The sequence below is a fragment of the Anolis sagrei genome, chromosome 1, assembly GCF_037176765.1.
Source record: "Anolis sagrei isolate rAnoSag1 chromosome 1, rAnoSag1.mat, whole genome shotgun sequence".
In the NCBI taxonomy this organism is placed as follows: Eukaryota; Metazoa; Chordata; class Lepidosauria; order Squamata; family Dactyloidae; genus Anolis; species Anolis sagrei.
Genome location: NC_090021.1, coordinates 221307209 through 221334413, shown reverse-complemented (window position 1 = coordinate 221334413; position 27205 = coordinate 221307209). Strand labels below are relative to the sequence as shown.

General features: G+C 39.6%; 1 protein-coding gene across 9 annotated transcripts in view; it reads right to left on the bottom strand.

The window, feature by feature from the left end:
- Positions 1–27205, bottom strand: part of SEMA5B (semaphorin 5B) — a 498410-nt gene that overhangs the window by 216478 nt on the left and 254727 nt on the right. Inside the window, exon 1 of one of the 9 annotated variants that reach the window (XM_060774715.2) lies at positions 18984–19134. The exons of the other annotated variants lie outside the window; for them this stretch is intronic. The gene's annotated coding sequence lies outside the window, so the exon portion shown is untranslated. Of the gene's footprint in view, positions 1–18983; positions 19135–27205 lie in introns of those variants that run through there. 9 annotated transcript variants of the gene reach the window in all.

The following is a 27205-nucleotide window of genomic DNA, read 5'->3' as shown; positions in this document are numbered from 1 at the left end:
AGGATCAATCTATAAATAAAAAGATTTTAAAACACAAAGTTGGAAATTTAAAAGCCAGATCTCCCCTGCCCCGAGTCTAAGACGATTCCTCAGTAGCTCTGAGTAACTGTTAAGATAAGAGATCATCTGTTTAAGTGGAAGAATAGAAGATACACCTCCTTTTCCACAACTGCCCTTGTCCTTTGTCAGAACCAGGGTCAGCTCCAATATCAGACAGAGTGGGGCAGTCACCACAGAAGACAAATGGCAAGCTCTTTGGAAAAAGCAGCAATGTCAGTCTGCCCACTGTGACCCTCTGCTGGAGGACAGGGCAGTGTATGCAATGCATTGCTCCTGCCACCTTGGTGCCCTCAGATGAACTGAGGATATTCAGCTGCTAGCCTGGTCCCTTTCTGTAACTGAGATAAGAACAGAAGCACCTTCTATAAGAATCTTGAGAACATTTAGAAGAAAATGCTTTTGTCTAAATTTGTCAAAAATCCACCAAAGCTAAAAAAAAATAGATATACTGTAAAATGACAGGCATAATTGCACATGAGATTTATCTGGGCTAAAGGAGCATCTAGCCCATGTGCAAGATGGGGTCTGTGTAAACCAAAAACCTGCTCATCTCATTCAGTACTGAGAAATGGCTCTTTATTTCTATTATGGCTGCATCAGCAACACCTCAGAGATAGTAACTATAAAGACAGATCGCTCCACTATTAATTAAACATTCCCTATAACATATCAAACTTCCAATTTTGAGTTAGTCTTCTACAGGTATTACTTTTAGTTGCATTTTTAATGCCCTACTTTATTTGGAAGAAATGTTTCAACCAATGAACACTGGTAGATACAGCAGGTGGCCATCAATGTTCCTCTAAAGTCAAGGGCAGTAAACAACATGCCCCTAAAGCATCCACTTCTGACGAATTGCATATAGTACTAAGAACCATAAAACACCTACTGCTCTGCAGTGCCCCCTGCCAGGCTTACAAGGCCATGTGCTCATTAATAATACAAGAAAGCTAAATAAGTAATACAGTACTACCAAACATGATGTTCTCTTCTGAAAGCATCCTTTTAATGAGAAAGGATTCTCTATTCAGTTTTAGTTTGTGCTTGCCTGATCAAAAAGTAGAGTTGAGAATGCCTAATTGACTAGTCAGGCATAATAGCGGTTTCTGAACAAGTTAGCAATTATTTCGGACAAGGGGTAAGGGCCAAATTTCACATATACATTCTGCTTAAAGGGAAGGACTGTGCAGAACTTGAAGTAGGGATTTCACCCAGCCAATGCCAGAGCCACTCTCACCATTAAATAGATGGGGGCCACCTTAGCAGATTTTGGGTAGTCAAGAAATAGTACTAGACTGGGAGCTGGTTAAATTTATACTGTATTTCAACTACCTAGGACGTGGAAATCGTTGATATTACACTGCCTGGTGGAATAAGTGGGCAAGTGCCTTTATTCCTGAACTTCAATAAAACTATTCGGGCCAGAGGTCTCAAGCTTTGATCCTCCAGATGTTTTGTAATTCATCTCAAATTTGAGACCACAGAATGGGACTTATGGAGTTATGAAGAATACTAAAAATTGAGAACTACTGGTTTTACCTGGACTACCAGACTAACTAAGCAGTCACTTAACACAAAGGACCAGATCCCATACTGGCTTCAAAATGAACTGCTTTGTCTAGGAAATTCTAGCAGAAGAGTTCAATCTAGGCAACACTCCATTCTCTTGTTTACTGTTATATTTTAATTCCAATCCATCTTTGGCAATACAAAGTTGGTCTTGTATGAAATGCGTCTTGTATGAAATTTACTGGTCACTTGATCATATGCTTTCTAAACGACTTAGCTGGCAAATATAGTTCTCAAGGTCCTTGACATGGAAATCCTGGTGCTTTTAAATAATTGCTGAAGCCTGACAGGTCTTGAAAAGATTAACAGGAGCATAACAGAAGTCAACCTCTCACTACCTCCATTTAACCTACTGTTGGATATTTCCATAAACTGAGCTCAGCAAAAGAAGTAACTTTATTAGATCATAATTTCTGGAATTTCCAGCCAGAATTGCCAATGTATCTCTCCAACCACACTTCAGTAATTTTCAGTGATATTACATCCTTCTTCTATGAAACAACTCAAGACAACATCCAAAGAGTTGTCAACTAACCAATCCCCACATAAAGACTTTGGCCAAATCGAGGCCTGGTCAGTTGGAGTAAGGCTCTGGGATCATATGCTTTGGCTCCCATACAGAAGAAAAGTTGGACAAAAATAACTAAATAAATCTAATTGTATCAAGAATATTAATACCAATCGTCCAGCTTAAGTAAAATGAATACATGCAAGCATTTGTGACTCTCTCTGCCCTTGATGACTACATTGGCCACTACACATTTTGGTGCCTCAAATGTTAGCTCTGTTTCAGAGTATATTTGATCTGCTAATTCCAAAAATAGTACAATTTTTCCGTGATCAACTTTAGTTTTAGAGATACAGAACACATGCCGTCTACCAGTTTTCATCTGCTCTCCCACAGAAAATCACGATAACCACATCTACGAAACTAGAGCTGGTGCGGTCTATCCAGTGCAATTTTCAGAATCTTCACCTAGGCACAGGCCTAAAAACCAAGGCACAAAGCATTTATTTTTCTTTTCTTTTTCTATTTTTTTGGCTGTGTTTTATGTGAACATTTACCAACTTTCTCTGCTTATCCCCTCTGTCACTAGAATAATGTGCCTACACAAGCCTTTATTTTCTATAGATCTTCCTTTTTGTTAATGAGTTTTTACATTGATTCAGTCACTGCAATTATGACTTTTGTGCATGTCTACAGGAGCTCACATATATGCACAGTGGTCGCAAAACACTCAAGCACTATCTCCCCTGGTTTGGCCCAAAACATTTTGCAGCCCACAGTGAAGGACAAAATAGTACCCCTTCCTCTATTTCACGCGCAGCAGCTGATCAGACTGCCAAATGAATCATTCTTCACTGCTGAATGCGATATAATCCTCCTCTGCCTCACCTGGGGAATGCAGGACAGTTTAGGGCCAACTGTGTGGCACACAAAGTTCTATTCTCTTTCAAAAGAGGGGAAATTGAGTGGTGTGAGCTGCCCAATAATTTTGATAGAGTTCAATTCTTCTCTTTTCAAGTCTGGGGGATTATGTGTTAGGTGAAAAATTCATGTCTGCACGTAGGAATACATACACAGTTCTGGATGGAACCAATTCTCTTCAGTGGAATCGCAGAGAGAAATTTTGGAATTGTACAGAACTGATTAATTACATTATTGGGGAAGGGGGATAACAAAAAATAAACAACTTCAGCTAATGCCTTCAAGTTTAAATGGAAAAGACTTCACACACAGAACTAGTAATCTGTTCTTTTTTAGTTCAGCCATTAATTTTACTATTTAACAATCATCACGGGAATAAAGCAATGGAATGGGCACAACATTATTCGCTATAATTTGGAACCAGATAAATGTAATTTGGAAAGGAGATTTTCCTTTTGAAACAAAGGGTTGGATTTTTCCCATTACAAAAGGAGAGAAAGAAAAATGAAAGAAATGGTTGGCTAAATTCACAGTTTTATTAAGTTGGGATATTATATCTAAAAAAACTAGCTGCACCAGATAGAATCAAATGAACCAGAGAATACTTTTCAAAATGATTGGCTGAATAAACACAAGAAATATAAATGCTACAAAACCTGACAGCTGTAACATGCAGCTTGACACTCATTCCCGAACCTGTTAAAATCTCCCCCCAACCCCAAAAATGGAGAATTCCTTCAATAAGTAATAATTCCTGCTCTCTTCATCTACACCCATCCATAACCAACTGAGATGGCCAAGATGTCTTCCTGACAGATATTTTCAAAACTTTATGTGGCAAAATAAAAACAAGAAATGTTTTCCTTCTAGCTTTGGCAAAGAATGCATTTACCCATTGCTATGTTTATGCCACAAACAGCAGGTGTCTTACAACCCAGAAGAATTACATTGCATGACGTACCAGGTCTAACCATCATGTCCATAATACCACATCCTCTACTGGAGAATGGAAGTGCCTTTTCTCCTGTTTAAGACTGCCAAATTGCTCCCATGAGAGAAAAATCCAATTGGCTTCAAAGTTACACTGCAACGTAGTCCAGAGTAGAGGCACAGACACTTTGGCTTGTGACTGACCACTTAGGCTTCATATCAAGCAGACTCCACCAACCAAAGGGGAGATTAAACATATAATACACCTAGTACACACACCATGACTGTTACTAACAAGACTCACAGCTCTTGGCTGAAGGCAATGCGCAGGAACCCCTTCAATTCTCTCTTTTTGGTTCCACAATGGTGGGAGACTGTCCACAGTCCAGATAGAAGAAGAGAGAGAAGTCTTATCTGTGAGAAAAGTATGTTCCTTCAGATTCTACTAGACTGCAACCCCCAATATTCCTCACCACTGGCTGTTTTGGCTATGAATATGGGAGTTGCTGGATAAAACCAAAAGGAGGGCTGTACTTTGCCCAGCTTGATTTACAGCACACATCATGTAAATCACAGAAGTACTTCTTGACATGCTGCTGGAGTCAAGTGTTAAGTCAGGGGCCACAATGGGAAGTTTATCCAGGAACCTTCTCCTTAGTAAACCATTTGCCCAATGCCCATGAATTCAAGAAGATGCTTGTTAAGCTGTATACATCAGAAATTAATAAGGGGAGCAGACATACTATTTTGTCTTGGGGCATTTTTAAGCAAGTCTTGTGGAATTCTAAAAGACTAAAAAGGACTGCCATGTTTCTCCCAAAAGATAGGGATCCAATCAACTGCTGCCCTAGAAGGTATCTGAAGATTTTTGGTTTCTTCTGTATGATTTCACATTGCAATACTTAAAAGGAACAACTTCCATTTGGGATCATCTAGCAATGTTCCTATGCAACATTATATCTTCTGAGGTCTGGTTTCAAGAAGCAAGGTCTTTGGGGCTATGGTGTCTAGAATCTGGAACATGGAATGTCAAACTTCCCATCTCTGTCTTATCCAGGGCTAGGAGACAAAGACTTGACACCAAGATTGGGGTGGAGTGGAGTTGTAATTTCAGCTATTAATCACTAGACACTACCAAGCCAACAGGCAGATTAAAAAATCTGTTACGAATAGAAAGCTTTGTATCACTTACAATTTTGCAAAAAAACATAAAATCTAAGAAAAAATGTTCTACTAACATCAATAATTTAATGCATTAATTTCCTACTTAAACAACTTCATGTTTCATCCAAATGCTGTTTGTTGCTAGTAGTGGCTTGCAAATAGACAGCATGGAAAAGTCAGCACAGAAGTACTCCAAAGGGGCATCAATGCTATGATTGGTAAATCAATCAAACAAACAAACAAACTTTATTTATATCCAGCCTCATCAGGGCGGCTTACAACATGAAATAATAAACAATTTATTTAGAGGAATCTTTTATTAGATGCCTCACTACCTCTGAGGATGCTTGCCATAGATGCAGGCGAAACATCAGGAGAGAATGCCTCTAGAACAGGGGTCCTCAAACTTTTAAAACAGAGGGCCAGGTCACTATCCCTCAAACTGTTGGAGGGCCAGATTATAATTTGGGGGAAAAATGGATGCCTATGCACACTGCACATATCTTATTTGTAGTGCAAAAACACTTTAAAACAATATAATAATTAAAATGAAGAACATTTTTAACAAATATAAACTTATTAGTGTTTCAATGGGAAGTGTGGGCCTGCTTTTGGATGATGAGATAGGATTGTTGTTGTTGTTATGTGCTTTCAAGTCGTTTCAGACTTAGGTTGATCCTGAGCGAGGGCCGGGTAAATGACCTTGGAGGGCCGTATCCGGCCCCCGGGCCTTAGTTTGAGGACCCCTGCTCTAGAACATGGCCATATAGCCCGAAAAAACCTACAACAACCCAGTAATAAACAATAAATTAAGCAAAACAAATAAACAATGTAAACATTCAATCAGAAAATAAATCATAACAAAAGCCAATAAAACACATTATGCAACAGCAATAGAACAGGATTAAAATCAATCTACAAAATCTTTAGCTATCAGGATGGTGAAATTACAAAACTTTAATTCATCACCATACCCAACAACATGTTACATTTATAATGAATAAGGATGAATGTATTTTCCATTGCACCATACTATTTTTTTAATCTACCTAGTTCCAAAACATTATTTCCCATTATTTTCCTATATTTAATTAGGGTAACATTATTTTTTGATAATGTGTTATCTCACAACTGGTTGAACCAAAATAAAAGGCTGCTTCAGAGGGTGGAAGGAAAAACTCTGGACTCCCAGCCTGTCTGAAGGAACCAGGCACCTCAGCAAAGTAGTAACTTCTGCATTGTCAAGACGGAATATGCATCACCAAGACTGAGTGCTAGTAGAAGACAAAGGCATATATACAGTGTGGTCATACTAGTCTTTATATACTGATGCAATCTGTACACTGCTATGTTTTATAGAGAAATCCCATGATGAATGTATTCCCATAAGAAGGAAAGACTTGTGACAAAGGGCCTCTACACATTACATAGTTCTAGCACTATGATTCACTTTAATCATCACGGCAAATGCCTATGAATCCTGTGGTTTGTAGTTTGCTCAACTCTAAGCACTCCCCTTGAAACTACAGGTCACAGGATATCACAGAATATTGTAACACGGAACTGGAACCATAGCACTAAAATTATGCAGCATGAAAGAGCCTCTCGTAAACTACGTACTCTGACACTTCACACGTCCCTTTTGGGCCATGCCATTGCACAAGCACTCACCAGCGAAAGGGAAGGCATGTGGAGTGGCTCGTGATGTTCCATGCGCCCTCTCTTTTCCCCTCACCACATGGAGGGGGCGGGAGAAGGTGCTATGGCACTCTTTCCCTTCCCCCATCAGATGGCAGATGGCAACGAGCTATCACATGGAAAAATTGAAGTGAAAGTGCAGGTAGCTCTGTCAGAGCTGTCCAAACTACATTTTCCTCCACATAGTCGTGGAGGAAGTGCCTTTCGTTCCATGCGCCCTCTCTTCTCCCCTCACCACATGGAGGGGGCGGGAGAAGGTGCTATGGCACTCTTTCCCTTCCCCCATCAGATGGCAGATGGCAACGAGCCATCACATGGAAAAATTGAAGGGAAAGTGCAGGTAGCTCTGTCAGAGCTGTCCAAACTACATTTTCCTCCACATAATCGTGGAGGAAGTGCCTTTCGGCACTCCCCCCCACCCCTAATTTTGGGATGGCGCACGGAAGGCCCCATTCCTGCCACAAAGCAGTGTCAAAACAAGGCAAAAATGCCCCATGTGAAGAGAAAACATCAAGGTGGCTCTCTACACTTTTTTCTTACAATTCATCTCTAAAATAGACTTGGAACTGACAGACAAGTATTCTAATAAAAGATGCCTGTAGATAAAGAATCATTCAGGCAGAGGACACTTCTCTGTAAACAATGTCACACGTCCACACAAATTACTAATATCATAGCTGAGAGAATAGGAATGCACAAGAGTGGCATGTTACTAGGAAATGAAAACCCTGCTTATAAAAGATGACCCTCACTGCCCTGCCCCAGCCCCTATTCAATAATGTCATCCTAGTCAGGAAGGCCCTCTGAACATCTGTGTTGGAGTTCTATAGAGTCAGGAAAATCCACAAATCTCCTTCAGCCAGAATGCGATGTGGTGAACATAAATACAGCCATACACTGCATGACTTTGCAACCCCAGTCCCCCATAATGGGCCTGGGTAAGAATCCTCTCTTTCATCCTATCTCATTCTCCTCTGTCAAGATGACAAGCACATGTCAATAATTTTTGTATTTTATGGTGGTCCTGTGAGTTTTTCTTAGGTTTTGAACCTTTTAGGCTAAAAGTTTCCAGAAATGCATCTCTTCTGACTTCATCTTCTTAAAACACAGAACGACTACCACTATCAGTTCATTTTTTAGGTTATTTTATGACATAGAAGTGTTCTCTTTTCTATGGGGACATGGCAGAAGGAGAAGGTTGGAGGTTTTACAAAAACACAGAAAAAACTGAAAATGGAGACAGGGTGCCAGCAAATTTTCTGAAAGATACATGGCCATCAGAGTCTTTTCTCGGCTGTTAGATATAATTATATTATTCCCATTGCCTAAGGATAGAAAAAATCAAATACATTTTAAGTAAAAATAGAAGTGCATACACTCCAGGAATGTGCCTTCAGAGTGTGCATTAAGGTGGATTCCAGACTACAAATTGTGTAAAGAGAAACCAAGAAATGGAACGTTATTGGTGTAGCCTTAGGATGTCATACTATTGTGAATGGAAGTCAGCAATATTTGCACAGTGATAGCAAAGTAGGAGAGGCACTGAATCTGTGCCATGCCTTCCAGCTGCTTCCCTTTTAAATATGTGGTGAGAATTATTTCAAAAGCAAGGGGAATACAAGAGCAATATTTGCATCCCCCGCTATCTTTGCCACCTCTTATAATGCAGATAACTCATGCCTAAACATATTACTTCCCACATTCATAATTTTTTTAAGGGGAGGGGGGAGAATTTTCAATTAATTACCTACAGAACCAGTAGTTGGTCCTGGGTTTAAATGATTTTCACGACTGTATTTTTATTCCTGGTGAAATGCTTATGTATATTCATTATTATATTCCTTTTATGCAAGGGCAACTGCTCCTACAGTTTTGCTTTGCTGTGTTTTTTCCATGAACATGGGAGCAATACAAGGAATGCAGTGTCAGGGTTGATTTCACGTCTATGTGAAATCCAAAACAATAACCCAGAATGCAGTCCCTTGCAAACACCTGAGAGGAAATGAGACAAAAGGAGCTTAGCTTTCCCATTTTTCATGGGGTGGAGGGAATGAAGGGAAGATGGTGAACAAAAGTTGCATGTACAAGGTGTACATTTATTTGTAGCCATTTTACTTACTATTGCAGCTTTCATGAGCACATTGTGCATATACAGACTTCTGCAAACGCATTTGCCCTTTTCACCAAGACCAACTGCCTCTCTGATAAACAAGCCCACTCCCTTCAAAGCAAGAAAGAGGGCAAGAGAGGAGAGGCACTGGATGGGTGAGCAGGGCAGGTGGTGCCATCAGTTTACTTAGTGTATCCAGACAGCAGCCCAGAGCAACTCACATCTAGATACATCCAGTCCTTCTTTTGACCAAAATAGTTGCCTTGAACGGGAAAGCCAATCCAAGCTAGTAATTAAAATTTTAATAGTACGTGTGTTTCTCACACCTGACAAAAACAGGCAACAAGTACATGTTGTTTTGTATGTATTTGAAAAATAATTTAATAAAGTTGGAAGTAACTATTTTGAAACTTATAATCAGGCTGAACATCTGGATCATAATTCAAACCATTCTTAGCCAAGCTTTACAATACCAAGTTCCCAAAAATATCTGGTTACTGCTGATGATCCCATTACTTTCTTGCACTAACCAAATTGCTTGGGCTCTCAAAGCTCTCTGGCATAATGCATCTTGTTCTGCTTACGATTGTAGCACATGCACTGAAATGCCCTAGTGCAGTGGTTCTCAACCTGGGGTCCCCAGATGTTTTTGGCCTACAACTCCCAGAAATCCCAGCCAGTTTACCAGCTGTTAGGATTTCTGGGAGTTGAAGGCTAAAAACATCTGGGGACCCCAGGTTGAGAACCACTGCCCTAGTGTTTCCTGGTAGAACACCTGTATAATTGCAAAAGAAGTCAAAAATGAAAGGGAGTCCTATTGCTACTTTTCACTGTGAAGGTCAAAGGGAGCGGATGATTTTAATAGGCCATCTGAGATCACTATCAGTAATAATGCCATAGCCAAGGAAGAGGGCCAGCATGGTATAGTGGCTTGAGTGTTGGACTATGACTCTGGAGACCAGGGTTCGATTCCTCACTCAGCCATGAAAACCATTGAGATGTCTTAGGCAAACCACACACCCTCAACCCCAGAAAACCCTGTGACAGATTCACATTAGGGCCAGCATAAGTTGAAGGCATACAATATGAAGAAAGCTATGGGGCTACAAGAATCAAAGCACTTCTATTTTCCAGGCCCACCACATTCATTCCCAGGAGACAAGTACGGAAGGCAGCAAGGGATCTGGACAGGAGTCCTCATGTAGAGTTGCAGCACCTAACAGATCTGCTGGGATTTGGTTCCAGTTGTAGCACCCAACTGGCAGCCCATCAAGTATTCCTGAAGACAAGGCATGGTCTGGATCTCCAGCCTATTGGGAAGCCAGGAAGCAGGAACTGAAAGCTGTCCCTAGGGAAGATGCACGATCAGCAACTTCTCCCTAAATTTACAAATAGACATTGCCATCCTCTGATCTGATGAAATATGTAAAGGAACTGCATCATGTTTTGTTTTGTTTTGTTGTTTTACTGCCCGGGCCATCAAAGAAGTCTAAGCCATCTAGAGCAGGATTACTTGGAACTATGGGGTTCTATAAAAGATTTTTTTTGGGGGGGGGGGAGCAGTTGGTAATTTTTATGTATGGGTTTCCTGAGACCTGATGATTATTCCATGGGCACCTCAAAGTCTAACCTTGAGAATTTGACCCCTCAGGCTTGGGAGGAAGTGGCAACAGCATTCCCTCTCAAGATTTCACAGCATCACCTTTTGCAAACAAGTTCAAAGCCATGAGGCCTCAAAAGAGCTCATAAATGTCACAGCTTCCCAACAAAACAAACAGAGTTTCTTCTTCTCTCACTGTTGTGCCCAATGGTCTGACTTTATTGTATACATCCTTCAGCAGCAAGCAGCTGCTGCACTACATTAACTCTCCCCACAGAGAAGTCAATGGGGCTAGTTTCCACAGAATCAGCTACTGCATTCTGGATGGAGGTATTTCTTAGAGGGAAGCGTGTTCCTTGGAAATGCACGTTGCTGAACAATGCCACAACAGACAAATAAACAGCTAGTAAAAATGCAAATCAGAACTGCCTCTGCTTGCCACTGGTACAAAGCATAAGAAACTTCTCAGATGGGAAATCAAAATGAGAGACACAACATTAACAAAACCAAACAAAATCAATAGAACTTATGCATAAGAAATTTTTGTCTGTATATACATTCCTCTGTTGAAGACCTTCTGTTTAAATTTATGTCGCTGCATGAATTATGCGTAAAGAAGTAAATATGTACAGTAGGTTCTTGAGATCTATTGGGATTTGGTTCCAGAACTCCTCTGGATACTAAAGCAGTGTACCTTATATAAAATGGCGAAATCAAGATTTGCTTTGTGGATTATTTTGCAATATTTTCAACCCAAGAAACCAGTGAACTGATCTTATTGAACTGTCAGTGAACTGATCTTATTGGAGCTTGTCCAAACAACATGTTTGTGCACGAAAGTAGAAATAGAATCCCCCATGCATAAAAGAATTATGGGAATTCGCTTCAGATAAACTATTTTTTAAATTAAATATTTAGTTTTGTTGGATTTTAAAAATATGATTACAAAAAGTAAAAAGAGAAATGGGTGGGAGGAAGGATATGATCATGAAGGTGAACCCACAGATGGGTGCCTGAATGGCTTTTCTCTTCAACTGGTAGCAGCAGCAGTGTCTCCATTTTAAGATGCAGAACTTTGTAGTTTATTGTCAGAACTTGGAAGCTCTTGAAACAAAACCACACTCACAAAGGGCAATCCTTGGATACAGCTTTATCCCGTCTTACCACAGTCATAAGAAGACAGTTCTGAAGGTTTCCCGCCAATTCAGTATATCATTCACTCATCCCATCCTCCTCTACTGGCTACATTCCATTCCCACAGTTGCTATCCTATAGTTTCGTTTTCTCCTAAAGCCAGGTGGCCTTATCTGCGCGGTGTTCCCGTCCATCCTCTCAACCTTCCCCTCTTCACATTGTGTCACAAGGGGACAGAGCAGCTAGTTCTAAGCTGGTATGGTCATCCTGACACATCTATTTCCAGTTCTAACTTGCTGGCTTGGCCTCATTCTTTGAGTCTTTGGCAAGATCTACTTCTTCACCGCCAATCCTTCCCCCCTATGTGCAGCAATTCCTAGAGTTGCAAAGCTCTCCAAAAACTTTTCAGGAAACATGTCTACTCCCAACTTTTCCCATTCTAAACTGCCCTTGGAAAATCCTTTCTCTGGACGTGACAATGTCTTTCTCTGCTTATCTTTGGTATGGAAAGGGGTAGGTAAAGACCAGTTCAACTCTGCAACAAACTGATGGAAATCCTTCCTGGATCTCTGGACATCTTGTTTTCCTTCTCCTCTCAGCAGGTCTTGAAATCCACATTTGCAGAGCCTGAACCAATTCTAACTTCTGAAACATAAATTTTACTCACCGAACAACACATTCAGATTCTGTAACCTAAAATCTGTCAACCTTTTTTTTATTTGACATCTCCTAATTTTAATCCATTGAACATGCCTGATCTAATTATTTTATTCACTTGTTCAAAAATCTCTACCATAATAGTTTTCACCAACAGAAAAACTGTATGGACTTTGACTTATTCTATCTACAGAATTTCTAGGTTTGAAGAACCAAAGCAGATGGCAATCATCATACTATTTAACACATACATGGATGAAGCACATGTTTTCACATATATGTCCCTCTTAACACAACTGAGATGATATTGACAGAAGCAGGGAAATCAACAGAGATAGCCACATTTTGAAGCTGTAGCTACAATGAAGTCTGAATTCTGAAAAGTTTCAGAATTCAATTCTTAGTCTTACTGAAAATTCTTATGATCACATTCAAACAAAGCATTTATGGTGAATTATGCCTCTTAAGTAGCAATATGCAATCAGTATTTCAGCAACTGCATTTGCTGGGCTTTATAAGCCACTCAGCGTTATCATGGTTAAATTATATAGCGGTTCTACAGTGAGTTCTCTGGCTCATGATATACCTCTGCAGTGGCAACTAGTAGCTGCAAGGTAGCACCTGTCAACATTTTGGTTCATATCGGTTCATCCTAATGGTCTGCCTTCACAATTCAGTTTGGTGAAAGACGGTTGTAGAGTCTATGATGTTGTCTGGGATGCACACATGAATCAGCTGTATCAAAATGTATTACATTCAAAGTGATGTAAGGTGACCCGCAAATTCCATCTATAGTGTTTGGTCACAATGGTTCGGTCACACATGCAAATTACCTCTCAAGGCTTCAGAAATTAAACAATAAACACATATGCAGGAATCTGCTCCTACATACACAGCTATTCACTCATGTGTGTTAGATAGTGGATGCATAATACTGAATGCCTTTCTTGTGCCTCACTGGGCAGCAGGAATTATGTGCTGCCTGTTACAATTCAGTATTAGCAAGGATAGATTTTCCATGCTCAGGAGTGGACACAAATTCCTGTTCACCACCTCTCCCACCCTACACCAAATCCTTTCCAACTTGCACAAGGAATCAAATTGGTTTAGAAGATGTAAGTTATTCAGGGGCTTAGCTGCTCAGTTGAGCCTCAGAGGATTTGCTCTCATTATGGCTTTTATGCAAATTCCAACCTCCAAATCTCTTTTGAATCAATTATTACTAGATTAATTTAAACATGTACACCTGGGGTATCTGGGTACCACGAGCCTCATGTTAAAAAGTACAAAAAAGATGATCACACATTCAGGAAATGGCTGGAGTAATTCCTGCTGTTGGGAAATATGACCTTTTTGCATAATGTCATGAGAAGGCATTCCCACATGAAAACACAGAAGTGGGGGGTCAGAACTCGGTCTAAGGGAGCTTTCAATCACTCTTTGAAAATTAGTGGCATGACATTAATTCTTAATAGGATTTTTTTAAGTTTCAGAATTTCAGATAAGTGATAGGCAACCTCAATAATTTCAGGAGCACCTTGATACCAAGTGGAAATACAGCTGTTTTAAAAGGCCTGCATAGGTCATCCCAAAAGGAGCTTTGAAATTATGGAGAATCTGTACTCAGACACTACTATGCATGCATTCCTATGCAAATACCAAGGCACTACAAATTATGCATAAAAATTATGACAGAAACCTGTTGGATCAAATGGTGAAATTTTACTCAATTCCTTGCATTTTTGGTAGAGCCACCAAAAGTATTTTAAAAAAAACCCAGAAGAAAGATGATAACTCTGTTTAAGACTGTTAAAGCCATTCGTAGACTTTGTAACTGAAATGGTATGTTTAATTTGAAGCAACTGAATAGCACAATTAATACTAGCATTATTAAGCAACATTAATATTGCAAATGCCCCCAAGGGAAACCTGAGTAAATATATTGTCTCAGATCTCACAAGCCATTTTGGTAGCAATGAGGAAGGGAGAACCAAGTTCAGTCAAGCCTTTCAAATTTGCAGGTTTGACTTTTGCGAATTTGATTAAAATGTTATCACTTGGAATCTCAAGATCCAACTTTCTCCAGAAGTTCATCATACTGTCATGCTGGAAAATCCAGAGAATCCCAAAGAGAATACCTCTCTAGGAATCTCTAGGTCATTCACTGTGATTTGATGGACAACTTCCAGCAGAAGACAACTACAGAGCCTTGCTGGAGAACCTAGAACACCCGAGACTGATATTCTATAGGGTAAAAAAATTAATTAGCATTTTTTCATTATCATAGGAGTCCTGTGTACCTAACCAAAGTGAATGTAAAGGGTTGCTTGTTGCATAGGTTATAGCACAGGTGTCCTTGCATTTCCCATGTCTAATGCCCACAGGCCTGATTCCCTTGCTTCAACAAATCTCCCTAACCAGATCATGAATTTCAGGTCAAGGAAAGTGTCTCCCCTACTCTATAAAACTATCAGCACACTCCTATCAAACTTGTCCCATTCATTCCCACTCTTACACTACCTCTGAAAACATGCCTAGGCCAGTTAATACATTCCCAATTTGTTGAAATGTGGTCCCTAGGAAATTTATTATTAATGTGAATTTTGACTGGTGCTGCTACATTGCTGTAATAATATACAATTAGTTGTTGGTTTACTTGGAGATCCAGTTTTCATAATCATAATGGAGGTTACATGTGTAAAAACAAAAAGAAATAAAAGAAATGAGCAAGTTCCTATAGATTTAATGCATTCAAAGATCTGATGAGGAAACAGAACAAGGAGCATATTTGCCTGTTTGCACAATGTCTAAATAAAACCTTAACACAGCAGTATTGCCCAATTAAAACTGATAGATGTTTTCTTATCCCAAGCAAACAAAGAGAAACATTATGGTGACCAAATGGAGCCAATGCATCCAAATTACTGCAGTACACTAGGCCCATAAAATTCTCCCAAACACTAGAAGATGTTTGGTTCCTATGTCAAGCAAATCTATGGGGTTCTGAAATTTTCATTCTTGTTTAAAGCAAAGACTCCAAGTTGAAAGCATCAGTGAACTGAGCATATGGCTGCATTGCAGTCAAGCAGAAAAAAATGGAAAGAACATTGGAGTAAAATGAAAAAGAGAGTCCTTGAGGGATAGGAAGCCCAAATGAGAATCCTGTATAGATATTTCAGAAAGGACAAGGAGATAGGAAGTCGATGGTGGTGGCTGTAACAAGGCGGTTGGCTGCAGGAGAAAGGAGACAGTATCGGTGCTTGGGCTGATATCAGCAGTGGGTGCCACACATCTTCACTTAAAGTGCCGAAGAAGTCACGGCTGGGTGATCGGAGCCAATGTAGGTGAAGAATTTAAAAAGGAGAGAGGAAGAGGACACAGAGATAAGGAAGAGAAGGTGGAAGGGACAGCAGAGAACCAAATCAACAAGAAGGAAAGAGAGTGATGTAGGTAACAAGAAATGCCAGAGATAGTGAGGAGAAAAGCTTGACAATCAGAGGTGGAAAGAGCAACTGGAACAAAGGTAAGTAACTAGAGTGGCAAGGAAGAAAGCAGGGAGGCAAACTAACAGGATTGGAGGAAGGACGAGGGTGACAACTAGAGAAGGCCAGACAAGCAATGGTGGAAAGACAAGACAAGGGCATTGTGAGGAGGACTGGAGGAGCATGGCCACAAAAGAAGGTGGACAGGTACAATTTTGAGAAGAACATGCCTGTAGAAGCAGTAGCAGATAAGTCTAAAACTACAAGAATGTCTTGTAAAACATCAGCTCTCACAGATGTCTTACAATGGGGACAAAATGTTTCACAAATAATTCTGCCTTGAGATAACAATATTAAGGAAGACCTACATCCCTATCAGGAGCTGTGCATGACTTTCAATGAATCATGCAACAATAATAACATTGGATTCTAGATAAGTCACACACTTCAAATTTCTTTTTAAGAGTTTCTTAGCCTACTGGAACATTTCCTTGCACTTTAAAAAATAAATAAAAGCAGAATATAAACTGATTTAATAAATAAAAGTAAATTAAAAACACCATGAATTATAAAATGCCACACTGATGGAGGATCTATCAAAATAATGGCTTGCAAGGATTGGGAAATAAAAAATAGATTAAAAATCCAGTACACAGACACTGATGGGTTATTTACAGGAGGCAACAGACAAATATTTGGTCAAAAAGCAATGCTGCATACCACTAAGAGCTTAATCAGTGATATATGCAATTAAATGCTTGTATGTAGGTTCTTCCCAAATACAAAAACTAGTGGATAACATTACCAGGGTGAGCAATGCAAGTTTCACAAAATCTATGTAACTGCAGCACTAATAACATATAGGCTCCTCAACATTAAAGTCTATGCTGTTAGTAGTTTTCCAGTTGTGCGGACTGCTTTGGTGACTCCAATATGATGGACAGAATGCGTACAAAAATGCAATCAGTAACCAACCCTGCATTTCTTACTCCCTTCCACTCCACAATGGAGGGTGGGAGGAAAAATCCTGTTTACAAAAGGGTCAGAGTAGGGTAACTCAAAGTTAAATCCATAAGATCAGTTAAAATCTGACAATGGCAAGTTATGATGGAGATGGGGGAGGCAATGTATTCTGCAGCCACAGATCATAGCATTAGCTGACTGGAAGTGGGGAGAGAAGAAAACAATGTGCCCTGTATTGGGAACTTGCTGATTAAAGTGCTTGAACAGGCTGGAGACAGAGACAGCGGTTTGCTCATAGTGCCAAAGCTCCCTCAGCTATTAATGGATGTGCCACTGTCACCAGATGCAATGTTATTGTTGTTGCATGATTAATTGAAAGTCATACATAGTGACATATTACTGGCAGGATAAAGCTGTCACGGGAAAGTCATTATTCACAGCAAACCCTGCCAGTCTATACTATCTGAAACGGTGTCAGTGCCATTACAGACAAGCTCTCAAGTACAAAACACATTAGGTATCTTTACATGAATAAGGCTGACTAGCAGTAGCTGTCTAAGATAATCTTTGTGGGAGAGGGGAGACTTGGTGGGGGGGGGGGGTACAAAAAGTTAGAAAATTGTTGTATGTTAAACTCAATCATGCCCATATTTTTCTTTTACAAGTTTGGCCCAGGAAGCATATAGTTTAAGTACGTGGATGGGGGGGGGGGGGGGGGGGCTATAAACATCAGCTCTTTTTAAAATGACAGTTCTCAATCTCCAAGCTGAATGCAGATCAATACTAATTATACTTTTACAGAGCAATTCCATCAGCAACTGGTCAAGTTTACTTTCAAAGGGCCATTGGAGCAAAACTTTTAAAGAATGCTCTCTCCAAATGCTTTGAGAAGATAAAAATCACTAATCTCCTCCCTATCACCAATTCCCTACCCTATCCTTTTTTGTCATTTGACAGTCTTGTGACTCACTAGTCCCTTGAACAAAGGGATGTCTTACTTTAAACAATCTATGGACATCATGATGCACGGAACTGCAGTAACCACGGAACAATTGTATTCAACTTTCCATGCATGCAAAGTGATGTTCTACATTCTACAACAAAGACTTTTACTATTAATTGAGCAAGAAGTGCTAGATGTTCAAGCTGAGTTTAGGAAAGGAAAAGGCACTAGGTATCATATTGCAAACATATACTGAATGATAGAGAACAGAAAATAATTTTAAAAAGAAAAACTATTTTGTATTTTACAACTTATTGGAAGTAAATCAACTCATCTGAAACATACTGGAGAAGAGTTTTATGAATACTTTGGATGGTGCTATAGCAAACCAAGCCTAAACTCTCCCTAGAAACCAAGTTGACTAAACTGAGCCTATTGTACTTTGGCCATATCATGTGAAGAAAGGACTCACTAAAAAAGACAATATGCTTGTTAAAGCAGAAGACAGTAGTAAAGATGAAGATTATGTTCCAGATAGATAGAGCTGATCAAGGAAGCCATGGCCTTGAGTCTGCAAGAACTGAGCAGAGCTATGGATGACAGAGACTTGGAGATTACCAAAGTCTACTTGATGGCAGTTAACAACAACAACAATCCCACAAAAGCAAAACCTATCATATAATTTAAAACTTACATTATATGATAGGTATATCATATAATGCTATATCCGGATCCAGCAATCTACACTGAATTTGATGCTGGGAAGAAGGGAGGGAACAATATTCTTCTATATGTTGGAAGTATTACATATTACTCCACTACCTTCTTTTAATTTCAAAAACTGGAAATAACAATAGAAATTTGGAGGGTGTGTGCGTACTACTCCAGTGACTTCCATCTCACCAACTGTACTTCTCAAAATACACATTTTAAGAGAAATTTCTCTTCCTATCTGCAAGTCTGATCTATTCATCGCAAAATCCAACTTCATTATTTGATATTTTACAGTAGTATTCAAGCATCACACACACACCCCTACAGAGACTGAGGTACTTGGGCCCACACTTTATTCTCTTCAGACTGAAGCTCTTGACTAGTTAGCCTACAAAACAAACAAATATTTCCAATCATCTCTGAGAAGTACCAGGCACTTGAAAAGGTTTCACTTACAACTGCAGTCCTGGCTAACTGAGAGATGGAAATTGGGGAGGGGGGGGGGGGGGACAGAGAAAAAACATGTGTACCTGGATTGAAGATAGTCTGTCTGCATATCCTTGTACAACTGCCAGTAACAGAAAGTAGTCACCAGAAGCTGCCTAATACGGAATGGCTCTGCCTGGATTGTCCTGTGGTCTAGAGGCAAACCACCTTCCTCTCCAACCTAATCCAAACAGAACCCTGGAAGCAAGAGAATCTCTGTCCACTGGCCCTTTTTTAATAGTCACTTAATGACCGTTAACTTTTTTCAGCCAGCCATTGAGTCCAATGGCATGTGCATTCACAGACAAATAATACCTCAGACGGCCTTCATTAATTTACCATGCATAATGTCTCTGAAAGCTTTTCCCAATAGAATACATCCCACATGACTCACTAACCAGGGGAGATAAAGCACCTTCTGTGTGAGACTTTATGCAAATGACAGACTTTAAAAATAAGTTAAAATGTGGGCACTATCTAGAGCCCGCAACATCCACAAGAAAAGCAAAAACAACAAAGTTTGCAGATTTTCAAACTGCCACCTGAATATCCAGTAAGATAATGAATATGTAACATTGTCTGCCTTGGAGATGGAAAGGAACAGAACTTTAAAAAATAAACTTTAAAAAACCAAGTGACATTAAAGTATTTCTTTGGTGTGTGTAGGTTTGAGGGCTTTTTTAGTGCCAGGATTCTAAACTTTTGTAAAAGTTTAAACAGTGAGAATGTCCTAAAAGCCAAAGTCCAAGAATAAAATCATAGTTGGCCATCTAGTCCAATCCCCTGCCATGCAGAAAAAACACAAAGTATCCCCGACAGATGGCCATCCAGCCTCTGCTTAAAAGCTTCCAAGGAAGGAGCTTCCACCACACTCCAAGGCAGAGAGTTCCACTGTTGAACAGCTTGTGTGGTCAGGAAGCTCTTCCTAATGTTCAGGCAAATTGAACCCATTGGTCCAAGTCCTAGTTTCCAGGATAGCAGAAAACAAGCCTGCTCCTTCTTCCTTGTGACACCCTTTCACATTTTTATACATGCCTATCCTGTCTCCTCTCAACCTTCTCTTCTGCAGGCTAAACATACCCAAATTTTTTCATAGGGCATGGTCTCCAGACCTTTGATCATTTTAGTTGGACACCTTCCAGCTTATCAATATATCTTTTAAACTGTGGTGCCCTTCCAGATAAGCTTTATCTAAAACTGATAAAATAAAGCTGCTAGATAATTATAGACCAAAAACTGGCAACAGTGACTGCATTGTCTGTAGCTTTAAACAATTCTTCCTCTGTGCATGAAGCAGGGCACTGTAGACAAGCATACACATGCTGAGTTATTTGCTCAGCTTCACAGTCGCAGAAGGTGGAGGATTCTTCTAGGTAGTGCTATTTTTCCAGGTTGTCTTTTGATCTGCCCACTCCACTTCTGGGTCTGTTCAGGGACTTCCAAGTTGCCCATTCTTGGTTTGCCCCTGGAGGAAGATCCTTGAGGGGGAGGGGGGGGTCACTCAGTTGGAGTTGCCTGATTTTGCTGCCCACAGGGATATTCTTGTGTTGCTGGAGGAACATTTAGAGAAGTGGTGGTTCTCATGAAACTTTTCCTTGATTTTAAGTCTACTTAAAAGCAGAATACAAAGGCACCATGACCTCCCTTGATATATTCCTTTTGATGCAGTGCAAAATTCCATTGGCTTTTTTACCTGCTGCATCACACTGTTGGCTCATGTTCAACCTGTTATCCACAAAGACTTCAAGATCTTTTTCACATAAACTATTGTCGAACCAGGCACCACCAATTCTGTATCTTTGCATTTCATTTTTTTCTGTCTAAGTGTGGTATCTTACATTTGTCCTTGTTGAAATTCATTTTGTTAGGTTTTGCGCAGCTCTCTATCTGTTAAGGTCATTTTGAATTCGGATCCTGGCCTCTGGAGTATTAGATATCCCTCCTAATTTGGTGTCATCTACAAACTTGGCAAGTGTGCCCTGTAAACCTTCATTCAAGTCATTAATAAAGATGTTGAACAGAACTGGGCCCAGGACCTAACCCTGCAACACTCCACTCATCGCTTCTTTCCAGGATGAAGCGGAACCATTGGTGAGCACCCTTTGGTTTTTGTCACTTAACCAATTACTGATTCACCTAATTGTAGCATTGCCTAGTCCACATTTGACTAGTTTGCTTGCAAGGTCATGAGGACTTTGTTGAAGGCCTTACTGAAATCAAGATATACTACATCCACAGCATTCCCTGTATTTACCAAGCTTGTAACTCTATCGAAAAAAGAAATAAGATTTGTCTGGCATGACTTATTTTTGAGATATCTATGTTGACTTTTAGTAATCACAGCATTCTTTTCCAAGTGACTGCAGACTACCTCCTTAATGATCCACTCCAGAATCTTTTCTGGTATTGATGGCAGGCTGACTGGACGATAATTGTTTGGCTCCTCTATTTTTCCTTAAAGATAGAGACAATATTTGACTTCTCCTATTCCCCAAGAATTCTCAAAGATTATTGCCAGTGGTCGTGAAATGTCTTCTGCTAGTTCCTTCAATAGTAGTTCATCTGGCCCTGGAGACTTGAATTCATTCAGAGTAGCCAGCTATTCCTGATTTCTTTACTTATTTTGTGTTTCATTTCCCCTATTACCTTGTCCACTCCATATTGCTCAGGTTGAAGCCCAATCTCCTTTTGGGAGAAAACTGAAGCAAAGAAGGTGTTGAGCAGCTCTGCCTTTTTTCTATCCCCGGTTAGCATTTCACCACATTCTCCACAGAGGAACGACTGTTTCCTTTTTCTACTGACATAACAAGAGAACCACTTCTTATTGGTTATAATCTCTCTGGCAAGCCTGAGCTCATTTTGTGCCTTAGCCTTACAAACCTTTTCCCTACATATGCTGGTTATTTGTTTGAATTCCTCTTTGGTGATTTCCTCCCTTTTCCATTTCTTGTGCATGTCGTTTTTAAATCTTAGCTCAGCTAAAAGTTCTCGGACATCAATTCTGGTTGTTTTACAATTCTCTTATATTTTTTCTCCTTGCTAGCACAGTTTTCAATTGTGCCTTCAGTATCACACTTTTAAGAAACTCCCATCCATCATTAACTCCCTCCTCTTTTAGTATTCCTGTCCATGGAATCATGCTCAGTATTTCCTTAAATTTCCTGAAGTTAGCTCTCCTAAAACTTTCATAACATATATATCATAAATTCTTGTTCATGCATGCAGAAAATACTGTGACTGGGCGAGTGTATTAAGTTCAACTTAGGTAAAATGGAAACAACAATCTCTACTTGGTAGAATTTAGTAAAAAACAAACACTAAACCATATTGATATAAAGTTCACATTTACTTGGGGTGTACATCACAATGAAATACATAGGGCTTACTTCTGACTAAGAATGCATGCAATGTCAATAGATGTCAAATGTTGTGCTGTTTTCTTCTCTTCTTTTTCTCTTTTTGGCCCTCTTCTACCACTTTGAAATGCCTTTCAAAGTCTCATTCTTCCATTACCCTGGCAGCCCAGTTGTTAATAACAGCACAGATATATCAGGCTGTAGGAAATAATTCTGCTCATTTTGCTTCCCTTGGTAAAACTGCCCATCAGGCCATACCATGCAAACACACAAACAGCTTTCCCTCTAGATAAGGAGAGTTCATAGATTATGTTCCTGGCAGCAACTACCTGGGGTGAGCAATTTTCAGCCATGAATTTAAAGGAAATTTAGTCACGACAAATTTTGTGCCTTTTTAGAGGCAAGACTTCACTCCAGCAAATACTCACTGAATTGTTATATCAAACAAAACAATGTATTATGTGTCAGTGAAACTCTTTTTATAAAGACTGCCCAGCAGCCCCATTCCACTTCTCCTCCTTGTCCTCTGTCTAACTGGATTTTTTTAGCAGCATCAGAATTGAGAGGATTGTAAAGTAAGACTGGAGAAACACAAACATTCAGTGTCAGATTGCAGCAGCACTGTCTGCAATGAACATGTCAATAAAACTTCAAGTGGGAAAGAATGGATTACTTAACCTAGTTGTTTCATTTCATGTATGCCCATGGTTTGTTATGAATGAAAAAATTGTGGTAACACAATAAACTTCTCCTGCTCTTGTTTCTCTTCCTCTCTGCCGTCTTCATCTTTGATTCTTCTCTCCTCTCTTCCTTCCTCCTCCTCCTATTTTCCCTCATCTTCTTCTTTTTCCTCCTCCTCTATTCTTCACTTCCTTCTCCTCTTCTTCTTCCTTCTCTTCTTTTCTTCCCCCTTCTTTCTCTTTTCCTGTCTTCTTCTTCTCTTCTTATTTATCACCCCCTCCTCCTCCTCTTCTTCTTCCTCCTCCGCCACTTGCCTGGAAGTGTGGAGGGAAGGGCAATACTCCACATGCTCTGCCTCTTTTCCTCACTGAAGGGGAAAGGTGAGAAGCAGTAGATGAAGGATCCCTTTATAAACCGCCTTGAGTCACCTTTCGGGCTGAGAGAGACGGTATATAAATATGGTAAATAAATAAATACTGGGATTCCCCACTAGGAGAAGAAAAGAAAGTGGTCATCAATCATGAATTTTCCCCTTCTCTCCCTGAGGGTTCTCTCCCTCTTCCCTCAACATAACCCCACAAAGCACCTTCCAAACCCTCCCTTACCCCTCGACACACACACAGAGGCAAACAAACGTGAGGCTGTATTTCCAAATAGAAGAGAGAAATGAAAGAGCAATAGAGGAGCCAGTAAAAAGGTAAAGGTAGTCCCCTGACATTAAGTCCAGTCATGTCTGACTCTGGGGTGTGGTGCTCATCTCCATTTCTAAGCCGAAGAGCCAGCGTTGTCCGTAGACACCTCCAAGGTCATGTGGCCGGCATGACTGCATGGAGCGCCGTTACCTTTCCGCCGGAGCGGTACCTATTGATCTACTCACATTTGCATGTTTTCGAACTGCTAGGTTGGCAGAAGCTAGGGCTGACAGCGGAAGCTCACGCCGCTCCCCAGAATCGAACCTGCGACCTTTCGATCAACAAGCTCAGCAGCTCAGTGCTTTAAACCACTGCGCCACCGGGGGCTCCTTAGAGGAGCCAGTAGGATCCCCAAAAATCAACTGAAATATGGGAGTTCCTGAGAAATACAGGAGAGTTCATCACTCAAAACTACACTGCCAAGAAAACAAAGGATGTATCCTTGAAGTTTGTAAATAATTGTTACATACGAACATGGCAGAACAAACAACAAAATCTAAAATTTACAAAATCCACTAAATCTACTAAAACACACAAAATACATCATGTAGTTTTTCAAAACTTCACTAGTTTATTCATCAGGCTACAGTGTTCAGAAGTGTAAAAATCATACAGGAGAAGAAAAGTGACGATGTTAGAGTGTAACTTCAACTTTAGAGTGTCTCAAGTGTCACTTCTGTGATTGGTTAAGATGGTTTAAGGAATATAACTGTAAGCAGAGGATTTATTTTTCTAATAGCAACAAGTTAGTTTAGTTTACTGCAGGGCTGTACTCACTATGAACGCAGCTGCAACAGAATTAATGCCCAACTGGTATGTTCTTAATTTCTTTAGGCACCGTCAGACAGACCTAATTTCAGGCTACTTCTATCAAGATGTTCAAAAGATAAATTCAAGATGTATTAAAGATGGGTAAAGTGTAAGAGCATATTGATTTTCAAGTGAAAGAACAAGGCTACAAAAAAAATGAAACGAAACCATCTGAATTATAGGTATGTCTCTTGCTTGTACATACCTGAGTTCTCTCCTTTATTTAAAAAAAGCCCTCTTCCTGTCTAGCAGATAGAATAACTGCATTAATAAACTGAATAAATAAATTTTATTTATATCCCGCCACCATCTCACCAAGGGGACTTGGGGCAGCTTGCAAATGCACTCCAAGGTGCAGCATATAACATAAACAGCACATGAGTATATTAGCATTTCTTTTTTAGACATACTAACTATCTACATGTGATTTTTAAAAATCTGAATTTTTAAAAATTCCCCATCTCAGAATGAAAATCATATAAAGTCCTATACAAAGGTTACAACAGGTGATACCATCAGATCAAAAATTTCAGCCCTGAGATATTTCTTCCTGGCATCCGTTCCAGGGTCTCAAAGAAGCCAGAGGGGTTAAGGTGGTGGTTAATGGCTCCTTACGGGAGGGCAAGATTCCAGCCAGCCTAAAACAGGCCGTTGTAAAACCGCTGTTGAAAAAACCATCACTGGACCCCACTCAATTAGTTAACTATTGGTCATGTCCAATCTCCCCTACTTGGGCAAAGTCATGGAACGTGTGGTGGCTTCACAACTCCAGGGATTTTATGATAACCTCTGACCAAAACATACTATAGAATCACCTGGATTATATTTTCTTTTTAGAATGTATTAAAAAGGTTAAAGCAAGCTGCCAGGATCTCTGAAGCACTAAAATGTAAATATAAGGTGATCTACAGTATAAGGAAATTAGAATTTCTGTGCAGTAGACATATGCTGCCAATAAACATAACCCTCAAATCCAAAATGCATCTCTGTACTTTGTGAATTCTGTCATTTTCATGAGACGAGCATATAGAAGCCGTCTTTGCTTGTTATAATACTGAAGAGTTTACACATATTCTGGGAACTAAACTTTTCTTTCACTGGGTTTAATATAAGAATATATGATTCTGTCAAATTCAGTCTTGATGCCTCTCAGCTAATGAAATCCCAATTCCGCCACACTGAATCCCACCCATGGGAAAAAAAGCAGGATAAAAATAAATAAAAATAATTCTGCATCAGACTGCAAATCTGCTTTGAAAATGTTTTACGTGCCCTTTCCCAAGTTATCCACATTTTGCGTTTATATTTTTCAAATGAATGAGTTTTCTATACATCGAATGTGTTTCTGCACAATGCTTTTTCTACATGTTTTTGTTGGTTTTGCAAAATGTATCTTAACCTTGGGATTTTGTTTGATTTCCAAACACAAGCAGAGCTACAGGTTCACATTCCATTTTGCGAGGTATGATTAAGGTAATCGTGCATTAAAATTCAAACCCAAGGGATTTCACACCCATGCCTAGTTTAAAGGGCAAAAAGACGCTGGTAGATAGTCATTTTCAAGTTTATCCACTAATTGGCCATTACTTGAATAAAAATGTCATTTCCAGATGGAATAATAATAGGAAGAAAGAAATAATCCCCAGGCTCCCTTTAACAGCAGCTTCAAAGAACAAAGTCCTGTCAGCAGTTCTGAAACTCAAGCAATTCCCAATCAGAGAGGCGGCAAAGGGTGTGATTAATGCTGACTGCATTTCAGCTAAGACAAAACTACAAATAATAAACTGCATCTCGCTCTAACTAACCACTTGGGGAAGCTCCATCATCACTTGGGGGAAACCAATTTTAGGGAACTGCCTACAATAAATCAAGTTTGCCACTGCATTTGAATGATTAAATTCCAGGCACTGACTTCTAGCACCCCAGTCTCCCCTATTTAATTGCACATTAACCGGGGAAGTAAATATAGAACGAAGAGAGAAAGGCTACCAATATTTCCATTGGGCTCTTCTTGATTTTTTTTTTTTTTGTTTTTACTATTCCTGCAACTAAATCTCTCCCTCTTTTTTGGGGGAGGGGGGATTTATTGTATAAGGCACAATTTTGGCTGATGGATGAAATGCATTGTAATAATTTCCTTCTATGCCCTGGAGAAGTATCGTCCTGTGCAACTTTTGGTAATAAATATCCCAGGATATATTCAAATTGATGACATTCCACTGACAGAAGGCTATTTTGTTGTAATGGAGGTTTCCATCCAGAGTTGGGGAGTCAAAAGCAATTCCAGATGGAGTGGGAGTTGGTAGAAATGTACTGACTCTAATTCCAGCTTCAAAATAAAACCTGTAATATCACATGCCTAGCTTGTTGCTTGTTTACTTTCCTCAAAAAGTCTTATTTAAAAAATTTAATCAAATACAATTATTTTATGTTTTATCAATCTTAGCCTGATGATTCACCCATCGCCCAGTGGTGATGAAATCCCTTGAGCTAACATTTCACTACACTAAATTCGTTTCTACTAATTAATATACATTTGACATTTATGAAAGAGTCAGAGTCAAATAAATATAGATTCCGCATTCCTTATCCAAAATTATTGAGAACAGAAGGTTTTTTTTATTTCTTTTTAAAAAATATCTGTATTTGTATATACATACATGCTGAGACATTTTAGAGATGAGACTCAATTCTAAAAGTGAAATTCATTTAGGTTTCATATATACC